This window comes from Hipposideros armiger, unplaced genomic scaffold, assembly GCF_001890085.2.
Source record: "Hipposideros armiger isolate ML-2016 unplaced genomic scaffold, ASM189008v1 scaffold_234, whole genome shotgun sequence".
NCBI lineage: Eukaryota > Metazoa > Chordata > Mammalia > Chiroptera > Hipposideridae > Hipposideros > Hipposideros armiger.
The window spans coordinates 957,378-977,647 of NW_017731584.1; the positions used below are offsets into that span (position 1 = coordinate 957,378).

Here is a 20,270-nt window from a genome sequence, read left to right on the forward strand (position 1 = left end):
AATTCCTTCCAAGATGTGTTTCACTTGGAAGATGCTCCATTCAAAGTATTAAGGGAAAAATACCAGGAGTCTTTGGGGAAAACATATTCAGGTGGAGAGGTGGCAGTGAGGACGGAATCATTAATGGCAGATTCGGCAGGATGCAAAGCTCAAGTTCATTATACATTTCTCCCAACTAAGAATGGCTTCTGAATGAGCACTCAACAATTCTCCACTGACCTAGTTCTCCTATCGAGCGCCCCCTTTCTCCCTTTCCAATTTTAATGTAAGAAAAAGAAGGGACTAGAGTCTGACATGGATAGGTAGGGGGGACAAAGGAACCAGAATGGAGGACCATCTAAACCAGTTCCCTTTTAGACGCTGTTAAATTCCTTCCATTAGGATTCAATTCAGAAAAACTCAAAGTTGTGGTTTGTCAGCACCATGCATCAAGAAGACAGGACAAAGAAATATGTCGCATATGTACTACTGTGGCAAACAACAAGACGCATACGATTTCCCAATTGATGTAATGGATACAAAGAAAATATAAGATATAAGGCACACACTACCATCAAAATCAACATAATTAAAAAGGGGAAAATTCTAGTGAGTTTTTCTAGAGACAGACTTTAATTTCCCATACAGCTCAGAGTCCCAGACTTTTTGTATAACTCTACTAAAAAACCCAAATTCTATAAGCATAGTCTTTGTATGCTAAAGAAAGCACACAGTGCTAAGACATTTTACATCCATGCCCTTTATGCTTAGGTATTATTTTAGAATCAACAACATTTTAAAGGTGATGGTACCTTACATAAAACAGAAATATCAACCATCTTATTGTTATCCAAGGTTTCTCCTATTTACCTCAAAACTAGTTTTTCAAGTATCTTGGTTTTACTAAGTTTTATGCTTGGGTGAATACAATACGACTGTGGTTATGGCTATAAAATAAAGACTAAATTATGATACCCTGATATGAATAGAGCATTATTTTGCAAAGAATAAAAGTCAAATCGAAGATATTATTGTCACTGCTATCTATTTGTGCCCTCTGTTTCAGAAAGCTTGCTCAAAACCTGCCATTAGGGTCCCTCACAGAGACATTGTGCAGAATGCCACGTGTTTCCCCTGTTAACAGGTTATCAGAGATGCTTATTGGATTTGTTTCACTATGGACAAAATGTAACACATAGTTAAGAAAGTCAGAATGGATGTTGGTTCAAAACTCTATCCACTCAGGAGAGAATGTAGTTTCTGGTTAAGTAGTGACCATGACTAATTCCAAAGTAGTTGATACCGGCTTTTTCAAAAACTGGCTTTGGAAGTCAAAATGGACAAAGGTGACTAGTACGTCTTCAACGACCTAGAAGGCAGCAGTACAATCAATACTCTGATTTTCTTCTCCTAATATTTTCCCAGAGGTGGTATGACAAATCAACCAAAAAAGGTGGCCTTACTTCAGTGCAGGGGGATAAAAGAAAATAGAAGTGAAAACAAATAGTTTTTCTCCACAAATTGCACTCTAGGAATCAATTATTCTTAACTTTGAATTCTTTCACAAAATGAAATGTTATGCACTGGTACAACCTGCTTCCCGTAGGGATGGAAGGTGACAAGAGGAACAAGTTTTAGGGGAGGACTAAAGAAACATATATTCTTATTAAGGCAGGGTTTGAAAGATAAAAGCAATGTTACAGAGAGAATGATGATTACATCCTAATAATGTATGTTGGATTCTCAGAAAAAGAAAAGAAAGGCAACTCGTACTGAACATCTAACATCACCCAGCTACAAATAACAAGAAAGAGAATCCAATACTAAGCAGTTTATACAAATCGACTTCCATTTATTCCCTTGTGGTCAATTGTAACCTACACCCTAAGTAGACATGATGAGCTTTCACATGTACACATTTGTAACCTCTGAAAACTAACTAACAAAGGAGAATACAAAGTAGCCAGGTGTAAAGAAGCCAGTGACTTCCATTCCTGCAGCCAGTCGTACTGTAGTATCTTCCGCTGGGTGCTGACAGCCTTCTCTCCCCTCCTCTCATTCCAACACAATGCCTTCAGGTCTGTCTAAATAATGTAATTTACTGGAGTGGAATTCCCTCGGTACCCCGTGCAGCACTTGGTGACAGTATCATTTATACTCCGCAGTGTGCTGGCCTTACAGCGATACATCGGCCTTCACCCTTCACTCACAGCAGAGCGTGCAATCCCACCTTCCGCTGCACCCTTCTGGGGTTTGCGTGTACACATTTACTCCATTCAGCCCTAATTACATAACGTGGTTGAAATGCTCTCATTAGATTTATATTTCTCACTCCAAATGTCAATCTTATTGAAAATTCCGGTTTTCCCAAGGATTCATCCATTAGCCATAAACTCTAAAGCATTCCATGACTGCGTGCATTCAGACAGCCATGCACTTACATCATTAGAGTCAATCTCCATTGCAAATGCTTTATGTTATTCCACCAGCATAATGAGGCTGGCCCAGCGGTACTCTCCAACTGCAGGTGAAGGACAGGCTAAACCTGGCTCTCATGTAGGAAAAAGCACACGGTGTGTTCAGCGGCATGGCTCTCAGAATCTCTGTCATTCCTGAGGAAGGTGTGTGTGGGGATCACAGCCAGAGCCTAATTCATCACCTTCTGTTGCCTGTGTTTTTTACAGAAACTCTGCTCTGTAGAGTGTAGGCAAAGCTGATGGGGAATGTATGTGTTCATGGGGATGGAAGTTGGATCTGTAATACTTGGAACTTTGTTAGTCACCTAGAATGAATTGCTCTGCCTGAAAAGCATTCTTCTATTTCTGTCAACAGAAAAAAAAAAAAGGTAAAAGGAAAAAGTAGTGCTGTCTGGGTACACTGAAAGAACCGGGATACGCTTCTAATAAAGGACAGGTCTTACTAGCGGAGCTGACCTGAGAAACGTCGCCACCCAGACTGATGGGTCCTAATATTAAATACCCAGAAAACCTGATGATGATATCAATGGACCACTACGAGTTATATCTGAGATGTCAGGATAGACTATGAAAAGGAAAAATTGGAGAGAAATAAAAAAAAAATACAACAAAAATCTATCCATTGATAAAACCAAGCCATCGCTGTTTCATATCTGTACTGTGTTTTAATTCCTTGGATTATTGGTGTCATTTATCACTTCTTGTCAGGTCTCAGGTAAGGCAAAGTCAAGGTGCAGTCATAATTTCTTTTTTAATTTAATAAATGACAAAACTGCATCGCAGGAAGGTCATGGAGGAGGGTTGAAGGAAGAGTGTGATGTGAACTCTCAGCATCTAATTCTAAAGGTTCACCCAAAAAGTTAAGTGATGTCAGCAACTATGACCTTATTATGAAACATACAACATATTTACTTTTTAATGGAAAATTTTGGTGGGCAGAAAAAGACTCCCAGAAGGGCTTGTATACATGATATTAAACATAAAATAGTTTGCAAAACATAGTAAAAAGTAAAAGAAGCAATGATTGTTTGCTACTGGTCAGCATCTGGTCATCTACGGAGTTGAGCAGTAACCAGAATTATAACAGATGCAGTATTTCCTATAGGGAATTATACCACCATGGAAGCTAATTGCCCCTGAAATTTTACCCATTCCCACCTGAAATATTTAAAGCCTTACTTGATTACCACATTAGCGCTCTCTCTTTCATAATGTACATCAGCAGGTACTACAATTAACATGCACAGATGTTAGAGCTGAAATATCCATGTTTAAATAAAAGACAGTGAGATGGTAAAAATAACTGAGTACGTTCAACACAGCGTTAATTTTCAAAGAGAGGTTTACATTGTGCTAAGTTAATGGCAATATTAGAAAACGACCTTTCAGACAGTGTCAGTAACGTATGAAAAACCCAGCTGCTCTGTAAATGACCTGTACCCTTCTGACTGAGGAACAACGAGCAAGAGGCTGATCTTGTGTCCCTTTAATTCCAAAATCTGTATTCCGAGCATATAAGGGAACCTCCCCAATGCCCTGCAATTCTCCAACACGTTCTTATGATGCAATGGAAGAAATAAGACGACTACCACCATCACACCACCATCATTCTATCGAACACTGGCTTTGGGCTTCATATATATATATATCTCATGTAATCCTCACAACCATCCTATGAGGTAGATACTATCCTGGTTCCCGTTTTCAAATAAAGACATCCAGGCCCAGGAGAGGTTAAATAAATAGATCAGGGTCAACAGGTAGCTCAGCTAAGATTTTACCTGAGTCCTCTTTCTCCCAGAGCGCTTGTCTCACTTTAACCACCATGCCTCACTCTCTGCCGTAGTTGGAGACACCAAAGTGTGATTTGCAGTCTTCAATTTCCAGAGGGTTCTGGAACGACTGCCCTCTTGACTCATCCAATTTCACAAATTAGATCACACTGAAAGGCTCAGAACACTTGCAGACATTCTCATTCTTTGGAAATGCCATAGCCATTCGGCCAGTGGAATGGGGACAGCACCGTCACTGGGATTACGAAGGTACAAATTTCCCTGCGAATGCTGACACCATCTCGCTTTGGTGTTTCTGCTAGCCACAAACTGACACGTTATTGCTTACTGTGGTTGCAGCCGACTCAGCAGTCAGACGAAGAGTTTTTTACTTGGTTAACTGTCCCTCCAACGTTTGTGTCCGGAGGACACCCCAGGGCAGGCACACACTCATCCAGGTCCCCCCTTCTCCACCACCCCATCCCGACACAAACAAAAGAGTTCTCCAATCTCTTGGCAACACCACTAAGAAACCCTCCCCTTGCTGTTCTGAGCACAAGAAAACTTTCTAACAATGAGCCAAGAAGATGGAGGTTGTAAAACTGCATTTCAAACAAGGCAATTACTTTTTTAAAAAAGATTCAAGGATTCTATCACTTTTTTTCCAGCTTTCCATTGACACAATTTGTTTATGCATGAGTTGTGTCTTTCTTCCTTCAGACGGGGGAAATGCTGATAAACTATCACATGTAGACACACTGCGCAGAAACCTGGCTGCCTTTTGCTACTTAAACAGAGACACACTTATTTCCCAAAGCACACTTACCAGACAGATGCAAAGATGTGGGCAAGCCAGTCATCAGAATTAACAGAGTGATTGTGCTTGCACTACATATTCTGATTTGTATGAATCTTATTTTTAGCCATGCACAAAGGGCAATAAGTGGAAAATCTTATTCTAACCGCTACTTTTTCTGGGCCACCCACACTGCTCCACCTACCGTACAAGTTCACAAATGTAAAAAAAACCCAACCCAGGGTTCGTCCTAACAAGGGATGCAAAGTGGCTAAAGTGTGTGACATTTTTTCCAGTTAGCGTTTGTACTTTCATTCTTTTTCTGTATCAGGACTTTCAGGGAAAACAACATTGACTTATCTATGGGCATTTTCAAAGACTCCACAGTTGATATGTCATTCGGTGCACAGGCAAACGTGACCCACGAGGCATGGGCGCCTTGCTGCAAGCCACATGTCAACCAACCTTCAGCAAAGACGCACCCCAAAATGTTTCTGTAAATTCAGAAGGCGATAACCTACAACCCTTTGTTGCGAAACAATGACAGCATTTGGAAAGTTCTTCAAATGAACGAAAGTGGTATCAGAAACATAAACATTTCTCAAACGGCAGGCTGTCAGGAATGATTTTGCCAGTTTTGGGTCAGTATCACTGTCCTAAATCTGCTTTTAGTTTGCTGTGGTGGAATGCTCCCCGAGGCACAGGACCCCTTGCATCCCTAACCCACTGAGGCCAGCACTCCCTTCCCTTCTGAGACTTTCTTCCTGTTTTCTCTCTCCACAGTCTCACCCTGCAGCCTGCAGCGTGCCCAGCATTAGCTCACAAATGGCTAGCGCTGCCAAGTGAAGCAGCGGATAGCAGATAGCAAGAGACCAGCACCTGGAGAGCAAATAAGGAAAAAAATGATGAAGATTTTTCCAGGAGCAGAGAGAGGATAGCGATGAGAGTCTATTTTTGATCAGTATCTCTTTAGACTTTTAATGAAAAGTTAAGTTATGAAGGTCCCAGGGTACCAATTAAAATGCCTGTTCCTCTGAGCCCTCTGCAAAACACAACAGCAAACATATGCAGGTAGTGATTCATAGTTAAAAGTCAGTTCAACAACATAATTAAGACGCAAAAGGAGCCGACTCTGAGAAAGGCATCTTTACCTGTGTGCTTGCTCATTATCCAGAAACTAGAGGAAATGTTCTGTCATCCTCTGGTAGTTAACACACGCCCTGCAGAGCTGATACCTTCTTCTGATAATGCAGAGTACGAGAGCAGCGCTGATGAGATGGATCAGAAAAGCTTTTTCGGATTATAGTCCACTGTCGTCAGAACTTCTGACTAGTGTTGTAAAAATATGGGTAATTAAGTGTCATGAAAAAGTGGGTCATACACCACTGAGGTACAACCACACCGCCCCCAAACTAGACTCCAAATGACTGTGCTGTGACAAGGTGGGAGGGGTCTGAACACAGCGAAAGCAAAACTTTTATGTGGTGAGGAGCATTTTAGTTTTCACTGGTTTAGGTTAGAGAAAGTTAATTTCAATGTCAACTACAAGCCAACTAACTTTTAGCGTGTTCTTGAAACTTTGTGACCAATGCTGGCTGTTAATATAATGGGAAATTCTGACACAATGTCATAAACAGTCCAAGAGACAGTCTCAGCCTTAAGCGACATGCCTGTCACCAAAGAACGGACGCCGTGACTCAGTGAACCAAGGCAATCAAATCGAAACCGAAGACAAAGAACCAAATTTTCATTATCTACATTAGCATATTCTTCTCCAAGAGAGGATCAAAGTACTGTATACCACTTCCCCACACCTGTACCCAACCTGGGCATTCAACACAACTGTGGATATTTATCAAAGCACCCTTCGACTGCTGTAGAAAAGGCAAACTGTAGTTATCTGAGAGTGCCGAATCCTAACCACTAGACCACCAGGGAAGCTGAAACTGTAGTTATCTGAATTGAGTATACTCATTCATCGGTCACTCAAGAGACACAGAAACATTAATTCAAGACAATTCAAGCTGAGTCCCTATTATGTACAAGGACACAAAGGATGGTGAAGGGATGCAGAGAGAAGAACCAGAAGAGCCTGCTGTCAAAGAATCGAAGTCTTATACAGAAGATGATAAGACCTATTAATACCTGAAGCCAAATACAGATAATTTTTTGAAATGAAATTGCTTCTAGCAGCTGCTTACTACATATTTCGTTATTTTACTGACATAAGGTTTGCAGATGACATTCTTACAACATTTCTCAAATGAATCCTTTAACAATTCCCTTAATGTTCACCTGGGTTTCCTTTCAATGCTCAAAGCCCTTCCTAACAGTGGCCAAGTGTTAGGATCCGCCCTGACCCAGTCCTCACACTCTCCAAAGGGAAGCACCGACATATCAGCACAACCCAAGGAACACCAGGAATTTGAAAAGCTTCTTTGAAAAGGGATCAAGGATGCAATGTTGGAGGAAAACTCTCTGGCTCACAGCACATGAAGTGGCATAATTAAATCACATTTTGTTACCATCAGGTATAAAATTAGAATTTTATTGGAGTCCCTATTATTTGAATTATAGATCAGGAATGAGGGAATCTGGCTAATCGACCTTTTCCATGTCTGCCAAATTGTCTTATAGTATATTGATTATGAATTTTTAAATAACTAGCACACCATCAGTTGACCTAACACTAAGACCATCTTGTACTTAAGTGAATCTTTCTTTTATGATTCCAAAGGCCCACTAGGATCTTAACAGGGCCGCTCAATAATCATTTTTTATTGACAGAATGTAGGAATGAAAAGAAGAGTTAATAGCAATTTCTAGTTGATAGAGATACTGGTGAGAACACAGATATCTGTTCTTACGAGATTTGAGTAATGTAATTTGAAGGGAGAAAACTAAGTAACGAGATTATTGTCCTAGAAAATGACATCTAAAGGTGTCATTCCTAAACTCCTCTAATTTGTGGAGTAAAGTCCCGAGTAAAGCAGGTAATTTTGTTCAACGTCTTTTCATTATAACATTTATGAGATGCTGTAGGAACTTAACTCTTGTTTGTATCAATCAGCCTATGGTAAAACTGATTGTGTTATATGTAGTTTTGCTTCAAGTCACAGAACCTATTGACAGCATTAAGTGAGGACTTCCCACATTGCTTGTACATTTGGAATTAGTTGATTAATGGAAAAAGTCTGGAAAAATACATAAAAGAATGAGTGAACAGGTAGGTTGTACCTGGGTAGCTGGATTATAGGTAATTTATTTTCTTCTTTATTCTATTCTATTGTGTTGTTTAATAAATTATGTACAATAAACATGTGTTGCTTTTACAATCAAGAAAATAAAGGTACTTATGTTTTGATACAATGAAATATTTTTTTATTCTCTGATCTGTTCTTTCTAGTACTTAGGAACACTTAATACAGGGGACTCAGCATAATAATCTGCCCTGGTAACAAATCAGGCATGAAATATAGCAAAAATCTACTAGAAACAATAGATTATATCTCCTAGGTAAGCACTATGAGGGCTCTAAAATCCTGTTACACAGCAGAGCTTCGCAAATACTGTTTGGGAGCAGAAGGGTAGAAACCATCTTTCTCATGACCTGTGGTCCATGCCTGCTCCAGCTGCAACAAAGTGCCAGGCACCAGGGCCCTCACAGGAGCAACTCAACAGGGGCGTCTTTGGAAGCCAGCGGTGCCATTCCCTGGGATAAATCCCAGCTCAGAGAGAAGTGTTACTTTGCTAGTGACAAGTGCATCCAAAAAAAAGAGCACACATGTAACTTCTAAAAGACAACAGACTAGAAATTATTAGAGTAAGTTGATAAACTATTTGTGCTACAACTGATAGCACTTGGTAAGCAGCTTTACAACATGCATGGTTGAGTTTATCTGGACTCCACAAGGATTACCATTTGAAATTTCTGCTTTATATATTAATATATGTTACCATACCATACATCATCCCTATCTGTACAATTAGTGTACATGCAGATAAAAATAATTTTGATGATGCCTTGAGCAGAACATAATTGTGAAACTGAATGTTTCAAATAATCCCATCATATATTCTAAAAGCAAAACAAAACAAAATAAAAACCAATAGAATTGGCTTCAAAACTAGCCAATGGTTCCCCAATGACTACAGGAGCTGAGTATATATGTTCATGAATTATTTTACATATCACACTTAATATCACAGCTTTTAGGGTGCTTCCAAACACAATAAGCAGAATAAACATGAACAAAATATCTGAAATTGAAACTCTGGCCTTGGAAAGGTGATAAAAGCCAAAACTTGTGCAGAATAAAAATAAATGGTATATTTTTCTATCCTAAGTCAACATTTTTGGATTATTATTAAGGCATGAAAACAAGTGCAATAAAACCTCAATGAACTGGACCTATTTGAGGACAAGAATATTTTTTGTTTGGTTGTTTCAATGTTCTGTTTAATTGACAGACAGCTGGGAAATGCTTTTTGTTGAAAATCTTTCCAAAGCAGTTTCTTTTCCTAATTATAAAACATTTAACCATTCTCAATGATTTAGCAGGTCAGTGTCATCAGCTACAAATATCCTCCTGGGTACAGTTATTCTCTATTTTTACTAATTAAGCCAAAACTATCTTATTTTCTGAACCTTTATCTCTGAAAAAGGGAAGTGGGATGTAAGCAGCAGAGTGGGGTGTGTGGGAGGGGTTGGGAAGGGGGCAATAGGAAGGGTAGTTAATTCAGGGTTCTGGTTAGTTGGGTTCCAGGTAGCTAAGCCATCACTAAACATGAATCCAGGTACATGTGATTCCGGGAAGCATGTGAGACTTAAGGAGAGCCCCCATGGTGCTGTCTTTGCTGGTATTCTCCGCTTGATGTCATTCCATCTTGTAACTGTTGGTTTGCTGGTCTTCTCTAGGAGAAACATGTGTCAGTGTGTCCATCCAAAATTATGGTCTCCAGACTCAGGGGGAGTCTGAATTAATTTTGATTCCATTCTATATTCATGTTGTTTCAACTCAAGCCTAGGAAGCGAGTGGCTTCCTGTGGATGCCAAGGAGGAACAAGACTTACTTTGCTCTGAGACTTGCTGACCTGGATATTCTTTTCTATAAAAATCTTTAGTTTCAGTTTTTTAAATATCTTAGCAGCTCCCTATGGCAACTGACTCCTAAACCTTTGTTGCTCTGCCCTATTCTCCATCCCTGAGTGAAGAGCATGGAGATGTTATTTCTAAGCAGGTGCGGAAAGTCTGGGGTGGGAGTGAGGGGACTGATTTATATATATTTATATATATTTTTGTGTATCTTAACTTTGATGGCTTTCTTTTATCTCTTTTTTGGTTATACCTTTTCCTTAAGCTAAATACATATATACATACATACAGTATGCATATGTATACAGCATGCACACAGGCATATCAATAAGGAGAAAGTGGAATGATGTAAGACAGAGGTTTCTGAACTTTTTGAAGCGATGGACCTTTATGCACTGCTCTGCAGAAATTACAACCCTTGGTCAGACCCAGAGGCAGGGCCTGAAAGTAGTAAAGGAAACACGAAGAAAACATGGCTAGTAGGTCCCATGAGAATTCCCTGATCGTTCTCCAAGACCAGCTCTCTAGAAACACAGAGTAAAAAAGCAAAATCCCCAAAATGTAGGGCCCGAATGGACTGCCTTACTGGGTTCAATACTGCATATTCCTCACAGGACTGCAGGCCACTCACTAAATTGTTCTGTGATTTACGGGTATGGTAATACCCAATGCTACAGAGATTGGGGCATAAGTTATACTTCATTTGGAGTACGTAAAACAGGTATTATAATAATTTGAGACCCTGCTGCAGGAGAATTGTTTGCTATTAATTTTCTTTCAAAGTTTTCATTTTTTACTAGGCTTCCGTCTGGTGGCTGCTCCAGTATCTATCTCCATTGATGAAGATCTGTTCCGTGCCTATGCACATGCTCCATAACCCTGGCCGTGCTGGTGCACTGGTTATGGACATGTTTATGAGTACACACTTCCGATGAGCGGGAGCACAGGTGGGTACACGTTCCCTCCATCACCGTGAAGCAGCTTTCCTATACGTGTAGTGGGCATTTGGGTAAAGATTACAGTTGTTTATGGCAAATTTCCCGGGTAGTTTCTGACAAATGTGTCCTTCCCCTGATAGGAAACCCATTCTTAAGACTGAATTAGAACCTTTTGCAGATTCCTCACCCTTGCCCAAAAGCATGCCCAGAAGTAATCAAGGCTGAAGGCGATGTGAGGAAGACATGGCCATTCAGTCTTATTCCACCTTCACACATTATTACGTCCCTGCCATGCGCCAGCTGGTTATTCTGCACAGTATTCCTGGAAGGGAAGTGAGCTCTGGTACTCAGTCTTTTTTAATGTGGTAAAGTATACATAACATTTACTATTTTAGCAGTTTTTCAGTGTACAGCTCAGTGACATTAAGTACATTCACAGAGTTGTGCAACCATCACCAGTATCCACCTCCAAAACTTTTTTTTTTCTTACCAAAGTGAATGCTGTACCCACTAAACACTAACTTCCCATTCCTCTCTCATCCCAGCCCCTGGCAGCCATCATTCTACTTTCTGACTAGGAATGTGACTATGCAAGGTACCTCACAGAAGTGGGACCGTACCGTGTCTGTCCTTTTGTGTATGGCTTATTTCACTTAGTATTGTCAAGGTTCATCCATGTTGTAGCATGTCAGAAGTTCATCTTTTTAAGGCTAAATACTATTCCATCGTCTGTACATACCACATTTTCTGTATGCATTCATCTGTTGATAGCCATGTGGTTTGTTCCACTTTCTGACTATTGTGAATAATCATGCGATGAACACGGGTGTGCGAATATCTGTTCAACTCCCTGCTTCTACCTACTTTTAGGTATATGCCCAGGAGTAGAACTGCTGGGTCATGTGGTAATTCTACGTTTAATATTTTGAGGAATTATTATACTACTTGGTATTGTTCTGTTTTTAATTAATAAACTTTGTGTTAGCGCAATTTTAGGTTCACAGCAACACCGAGGGGAAAGCACAGATGGTTCCCATAACCCCTCGTCCCCACACATGCACAGTATTGTACAGAGTTGCTCTAAGCACTAGGTGACCTGAGTGCTTCGCCTGAAGGGACAGGAAGTGACCCAGGCAGGTTAGGCCAGGTCTGGCAGGAGCATGGAGCCCTGATTACCTGAGGCGTCACAGGAGCCTTCTTCCCTCTCGGGCCTGTGGTTGGAAATTGAAAGAAAAGGTCATCCTACAGAAACACCTGATGTGTAAACGTGGATATTCACAGATGCCAAAGCAGGAGGGGAATTAATAAGCATCTGATCCAGCCCTCTTCTTTCACTTCACGGTGAAGGTGTTTCATAAACTGAAAACCTTCCTTCCAAAAATGTTGTGCAGAATAACTAATTAGTGCTTGACAGAGATGTTTTAGTTTGTGAGGGTGGAGTGACACTAGATAATTACATCACTCACAACTCTGTCAGCCCTAATACCAGCCTCGTTACCCTCTGGGAAGCTCCCAGAAGACAGCTCTGGATCATTTCTTTATAGAACTCTTTCGCCATCTATCACTTTTTGTTGTTGTTGTTGGTCTTATTTTTCTGACTTTGTGATTTTTATTTTAAACACATGCACTTAAATCTATCTCCAGGGTTTCAGGCTTTGCTAATTAATGTTTAGGAACTAGATATGCTCCTTCATTACATACCATATTTCCCCATGTATAAGACGCACTTTTTTTCGAAAAATTTGTCATCTAAAAACTGGGTGTGTCTTACACAGTGGTTATAGATTTCAAATGTCACAGATGGAACTGAGGACGAGGCATTATATGAAGACAGTGATTCGTCATCAGACACAGATGAGGACAAGCGAATGGTTGGGAGTTTTGACAGTGATGAGGAGTTGTATGAATTTTATGATGAATAAAACTTGAGTTCAATAACTTTGTGTAATACATTTTTTTTCCCCAATTTCAGGCCCAAAACTAAGGTGTGTCTTATACATGAGAGCGTCTTATACATGGGGAAACACGGTATCTCCTTGGGAACTGCTCTATTAACAGTGATTATTCTCAACTCTAGAGAGTTAACAATAAAAACACTGTAAGTTCTAAGTGCTACTTTGAATGATAATGTTTACCATATCCAAGTAAAATGTTTTAAATCACAGGGATGATCCACAGATTAAAAATGCCCAGAAGGTTCTCAAACATTTCCTGGACAGTATCACTCATACTATTTTTACACTCACATCCACTCAATGAAATAAAAGGGAAAAAAGAGTTGTTTAAAACTCCTGCAATGAAAGCTTAGAAATACACAAAATGCATATATATTCACAGGCACATATGTACATTTACATGAATGCTCACATATATCCAAGTGTGTATTTTCTGAGCCAAATTCTTCTACTTTTTTTCCATTAACATGGAATAAATTCTTCTTGTCCTCAGCAGAGAGGTAACTGGCTTGTTCCAAAGCTAAAACAATAGCATCCTGATCCTCAGATTATGTCAGTCCTGAGACTTTAAAACCCCACAAAAACCTGGACTTGCTGACTTGGTCTATTTATTAGAGGTGCCTCCCTTTCCAAATCTGTTCTGTAAAATCCAGTCACATCTAAGTATATGAGGGGAAGGATCATATGATGATTCACTTTAAAAGGGAGCGATGTATTTTCCCACCCCAAGAAAACAAAGATTTTCCTTTTGAGTGTATCTAAAAGTACAATGAAGAACACATTTGCCAAAAACCCATAGTTGTCATTTTAGCCTAATAACAGTGCAGTTAGTCACCCCTGTTGAAAACCAAGGGCAGTGAATGACTGGTCCTAGCAATTCTGGAGTACAACTGATAGAATAATGACATCTATGTGGCTGGACTTTCAAATGTGACGGGTGATGAGAGGACCTTAAACTTCTCTTTTCTGAGAGATGAGTCGATGCATTAAGTGAAGCACTAAAAATCTTAATTTAGTGATGTTTAATACTGAATATTTAATAAATTTGTCTACTTTTAACATTCCTCCTTTCAGTCACACGTGAGCTAAAGCAGTGATTCTCAAAGTGGAGTCCCTGGATGAGCTCTGTCAGCATCGCCTGGGCACCTGTTAGAAAAGCAAACTCCCAGCTGGTCCCAGATGTATTGACTTAGAAATTCTGGGCATGTGGCTCAGCAAGCTTTTACTTTTACAAGCCCTCCATATGATTCTGATGCAAGTTCAAGTTGAAGAACCACTGAGTTAATAGGCACCACCAATATGCAAAATCTAACCCCAGCAACCTTCCTCAATTATAATTCTCAAACTTTGTTAAAAATCATTCATGTGTGTTTAGGCTATTTGTTATCACCTAAGAAAATTCTTACCATTGTTTAGTTTGAGAAAAGAAAACTCAATCAAAACTTACATGTAATTTTTCCAGGTCCTGTGCTGGCTTCGAGTCTTAGGATACAGGGAACTGGGTGAAGGGAGAGATGAGAAGGCTACAGCAATCCATTCAGACATGGACCCCAAAGCTTTGTGGGGCACCCTTGTGACAGGTTAGTGAGTGTCCACCTGATTGGGGAGGAAGAGGTGTCCATTAGCAGAGTAAACTTTGCATGTTAAAGTTTCCCCTCCCTCTCGCTGTCCTCCTGCCTCCTGCCCCCTACTTTTATGACCTCAAAACTAACATACTGTGCCTCTTGGCCCGTCCACATAAGCAGAACATGATAAAGCAGTCCATGGCATTAATGCCCCAGTGGAAGCCCTACTCCATACTTCCTTTAGGTGAGCTTCCCTCACAGGACACTCTCCTGAACCCAAGTGCAGCCTGGAGACTGGTCAGTGTTCAGTCAGTTTCTCCTTCTCTATTTCATCTCATGTATGTTTTCTTTCAACAAATCAGACCACCTTGGTTTAAAAGACACAAACGGCTGTAGTAACAAGACAACACAGGAAAATAAATTATAAATTCAAGGATTCTGGCTGAAATGAGATGATTCTCTGTCTCAATTGTGTTTATTTTAAACTAATAATACATACTTTTATCTGATGCTAAATTAATGCATGCCTATTGTACAACATTTGGGAAATATGGAAAAGCATAAATATCAACTGTAACCTTCACTCTGATACATCACTAATGATATTTTGTTGGTTAGGTCGATAACCTCACAAATAAAATTCCTGGGCTGGATATGTTTCAGAATTCTGAATTGTTTAGATTTTAGGGAGTATGACGATGCAACTACTATTTATCACATAATACTCCATCAGAGTCTCGAGCAGCACTCCATAAACACATTAAATATTTCTGCAGCAAAACTGATGCATATTCCTATTAAGTCAGATAAAATAGAGCCTCACATTAGTTCAGGTCAAGTTTTTCTACCAATGAAGTTACCAAAAAAAAAAACCACACCCTTTTGATTTTTGAAAACTTTGGGATTCAGAGTTGGGGATAAGAGATTATGGAGAAGTATTCTCTTATCATATACACAAAAATACTCAGAGTTTTGTTTCTACTTTGTCATTCAATATTATATGAGTGTGAGCATTTTCCCAGGTTATTAAACATTTTTCAAAAACATGCTTTTCAATGTCTATGTAATATTACACCCCACAGAAAAGGATTTTTTTTTTAGCTATTTTTTAAAGTTAAAGTTTACTGGGGTGACAATTGTTAGCAAAGTTACATAGATTTCAGGTGTACAATTCTGTAATACATCATCTATATATCACATTGTGTGTTCACCACCCAGAGTCAGTTCTCCTTCCATCACCACATATTTGATCCCTTTTACCCTCATCTACCACCCTCCTCCCCCCTTACCCTCTGGTAACCACTAAACTATTGTCTTGTCTATGAGTTTTTGTTTCTTCATTTACACAATGGAATACTATTCTGCCATAAGAAAAGATGAAATAATGCCATTTGTGACAACATGGATGGGTCTTGAGATTATCATGCTAAGTGAAATAAGTCAGACAGGAAAAGTCGAGAACCATAGGATTTCACTGGTATGTGGTATATAAAACTGGAAACAAAAAGGAACAAGACAAACAAATGAAGAAACAAAAACTCATAGTTATTTTTCCAATATTTGGAAATTACATATTGTTTTTTGTTGTTTGCTTGTTACTGCAAATAACACTTTGAGGGATATAACTGAATGTCAGATTGTCTGAATTTCTGAATATTTTCTGAGGTAGATTCCTAGAAAAGGAATTACTGGGTCAAACCCTGTGAACTTTCAGGGTCTTGAAGACTTTCCAAAAAAGCTGTGCCAATTTAAACTCCTGCCATAGCATGAGTGTTGGTTAATTTGTTTAGTTGCCCATTTTATCATAGGCACAGAAAAGATACACTTGCACCTCACACATCTTAAGTTTTAAGCTGTGACAACCATACTTAGATTTTACTTTTGTTTTTCTTAGAAGATAGTGAACAGCTGACTATTTTTCACATAACAAGAGAGAGATGAGGTTAATGTAAGTTTACTATCAAATTGAACCTCATCAGACCAGACTGAGTCAGATCTGGGCAATGCAGGACTTGCCACTTGTCCATGGGGTCTTCACTTGGAAGAGAGTTATGAAGGGGTACGGAACTAATTCACACACCATTAGGAGAAGAGAAACAGTAAGCTGCCGATTATCTGTGGGGGACAAATTCTGCTTCCAGACTACTGAGGCCTGGTGTTTACCTTTCTTTTATTGTTTTCCTATTTCTTGGGCATTTTGCTGTTTCTCAGCCTGACCGTCAGAGAGCAGAAAAAAAGTGAAGACAAAATCCAATCAGAAGAGCTAATAATAATGGCTAGCCCTCTGGAATGCTTACGATGTGTCATCTGGTGCTGGGTGCCTTGCTTGCATGATCTCATTTAATGCTCAGTGCATTGGTGTAATAACTGGTGGCTGCTGAGTTTGAAAGTATGTGCATGCTCATCAGTCCCTCTTCCACCCTCATACGTTTGGAGGAATTAGAGGTTTGGAATTTCAAAGATCTATTCAAGTTTAGTGCTTTGAATGACTCCAGGACACTTCCATGACTCAATGACTCCAGGTCTAGCTGTAAATCATAAACTTTATATGTGTGTGTGTGCACGCACATGTGTGTGTATTCAGGGTGTTCCATAGCATCTACACAAAGTAGGGAAAATGGCATAAATAAAATCCAAGAAAATCTAGACAACAGTAAATACTTTGAAGGTCCTATATTGACAGGAGGGAAACTGTTATCTCTTAGAGTACAATAGTGAGTTGACAGTCCATTACATGACACAAAACAGGGTATACATAGAGAAGACATGAAGATACATACATAATACACACTTTAAAAAACAAACATACAAACACATTCTTCCCAAAGGTAACTATAAATTAGCAATGCTAAATCAGGGCTCACAACCCCACGTTTCTTTCCATTTATAGCTTTTTGTAATAATTCTTCTCTTTTCTCTTTATATGTATTTAACCTCACAGGATAATTGGTATAGAGAACACCACAATTTTTATAAGCTAATAAAAGATAATTGAAGAGATATTTCTTTGTTATATAGAATGAAATAACTTCACTCTTTCTCTTATCTATAAACTCAATTTCTGCATAGCAGAATATAGTATATACTATAAAATGGCTGAGGTAGAGAAAGATGCAAAAAAATTTCAACTTTATTTTGGGAGTGATTTAAATTGATCTTCCCAACAATCTTATCTAAAAGTAAGGGGTGTTTCTATCAAAATTATAAAAAACCAAAAAACAAAAGACTATCAAGAAGTGGGCCATATCCTTCTCTGTGGCTTCTCTTTAGAATTTAAATAGCATTCCCCTATAATTAGCTGTCAAGTGGGTAGAATGGCTTCTAAATGATTTGTCTTTGACGCAATCAGATATATGGTTTATTTTTTACGTATACCAAGATGATAGGGTGTGAAAAATAAAGTGGTAATAGAGGAAATGACCCCTCAAAGAACAGACTTTCTTTTTTCCCCCAAAGGTCCTAATTGCTTGGGGTCGGGAGGATACAAAAAAAATAAACCACCAGTAATAACAGAAACAATGATCAGAAGCTCTTTAGATACTCAAACTGCACAACTAGCATTTCTAAAGCTAATTACAAATTTGGATTCTCTCATTTTAAAAATATACTTTGAAGCAGCCTACTTCTGTTTTAATGCTGAACCAAGTCTGTGCAATTGGCACATTATCAAAGCAAAAAAAAAAAGCATTGCTTGAATAAAGTTACCACCTTCAATGTCATGAAATCTTCAAGTGCAACATACCACAAGCTAAAAACTAGTAATGCCATGTGGTTATGTTATCTTACATTTACAAGAGTTTACAGTTTCCCAAGCTCTAAGAGCCGTGGACCTCTGCTGCTCACAGTAGCTCTGTTATCTCAGGCAGGTCATTCAGTGCCTCTCAGCCTAATACCATTCACAGGTTCTTGTGAAGATTAAATGAGAAGGCACATAAGAGCATTTTTGCAAACTGTTAAGACATACATAAAATGTGTGGTATCATTATTCTTTTTACTAACAACTTTGTGAGGCATAAATATATTAATCCTCATTTTACAGTTATGGAAACTGTTGACAATAGGAAGATATAGAAAAAAAAAGTACGGAGTTAAGGAGATTTTAGTTTTATCTCTGAATTATCCACAAATTGTCTGAGTGCCTCTCTGTGACTTGATGTCAGCAGTAAATTGAGAGGGTTGGATGAGATGATTTTAAGGTCTTCTTGAGGCCAGTGGTTCTGTGATGTGGGACCTGGCCCTGATCGTGATGGTGCAGCCTTAAGGGAGGATCGCAGAAAGCAGTCCCTCCGGGAGGCCAAGCCAACCATGAGGCCAAGGGCAGCACCCACCAATGTGAGTCTTGCAGTGCAAGGACAGGGTGGCTGAACAGCCTCCTAATCCCAGGGAAGGGGCAGGCATTAACTCATTTTGCTTGAATAACGGGAGGTTGGGGACATCCTAAGTAAATTGCCACGGCTTCTGGGGCACAGGAAGGAGCCACTGGAGAAGACTGACACAGCAGCTCTTTATTAACTGGTATAGATGTTTCACTACTCTATTTGGTGTAGCCAAATAAGTATATACTACCAGAACATCAGTGTGGCTCACAGCTCCACTACTGTTTGGCTATCGATTTCAAAGGGACAGCCACCTTTGTGGACCATCCACCTTTCTTGGTTGAGCTCCTACAGTGTTGGGGGAGGGATGTAAAAGGGCTACTTTTTGTAGTATGAGTGTATATAACAGTCACATGGGAATTTCACTTTAAAAAGATGTGGGCCACTAACTTAGGTCTCTACTAATGATATTCTACCAGTGCTAACACATCTTTCTGTGATAAGGAAAATGTTCAATATCTGTACTGTCCAATATGGCGGCCGCCAGCCACATGTGGCTATTGAGCACTTACAAGGTACCCAGTGCAATTGAGGAACTAAATTTTAAATTTTAATCAATTTAAATTAATTTAAATTCAAATAGCCACATGTGGTTAGTGATTATCTTATCAGATTATGCAGCTCTCTCTAGGCTGCCTCACCTACTAGTTTTCTCGGGTGTATTTCAGACCGCTGGAGCCCATAGGACAATACCCAAACATTGATACAAGAAGAATTTACTGATGTCCTCCTGGGTGCTGGGCACCATTAGGTGTCTCAAAACAACGGTGAAGAAGAAAGCCATGGACACTTCTTGCTCTCATGGCGTTTCTCGGCTAGATTGATTTCCAAACACTTCACAAAACCTTGAAGTGGTTCACCCAACTGCTCTTAGGAAAAGGTGGGTGAGGAGCTGTGGTAATGCTACACTAAGCATGAAAGCACTGCTTTTTCATTTCTTCATATTTACTGTTAGAGAAGTTGGGGGAAAGTTTGAAGAAAGAGATAGCTGAATGGTTACTATTCATTCACTTACAAGTAAAGTAACATATCCCCGATACGAGAAATGATCTGTAAGTGATTTCCTCTTGCACAAACTTACATTTACTTAAAAAAGAACAAGTCAGTGGACCTGCATTCTTAAGCTAAGAAAAAGTAAATGGCATTTAATTACGGCAACAGTCAGAAAACGTATAAGTGGGTCTCCAGCTGCAAGCAGTGGGCACAGGAACGTTTATGCCAATTAGCTGTGAAATGATCAGGTTTTCTAGAAGGTGCTCCTTGTATAAGTGAGGCTGATTGCTTTCTTTATTCCTACACCTCAACCGTTAGCTAAGA

The 20,270-nt window shown here is 39.4% G+C and overlaps 1 protein-coding gene across 8 annotated transcripts in view; it reads right to left on the reverse strand.

Moving 5' to 3' along the window:
• Positions 1–20,270, reverse strand: part of BACH2 (BACH transcriptional regulator 2) — a 358,299-nt gene that overhangs the window by 132,325 nt on the left and 205,704 nt on the right. For 3 of the 8 annotated variants that reach the window (XM_019655020.1, XM_019655022.1, XM_019655021.1), the window contains one exon: positions 14,460–14,608. The exons of 4 other annotated variants lie outside the window; for them this stretch is intronic. The gene's annotated coding sequence lies outside the window, so the exon portion shown is untranslated. Of the gene's footprint in view, positions 1–6,175; positions 6,255–14,459; positions 14,609–20,270 lie in introns of those variants that run through there. One more of the 8 variants, XM_019655024.1, reaches the window with a different exon arrangement.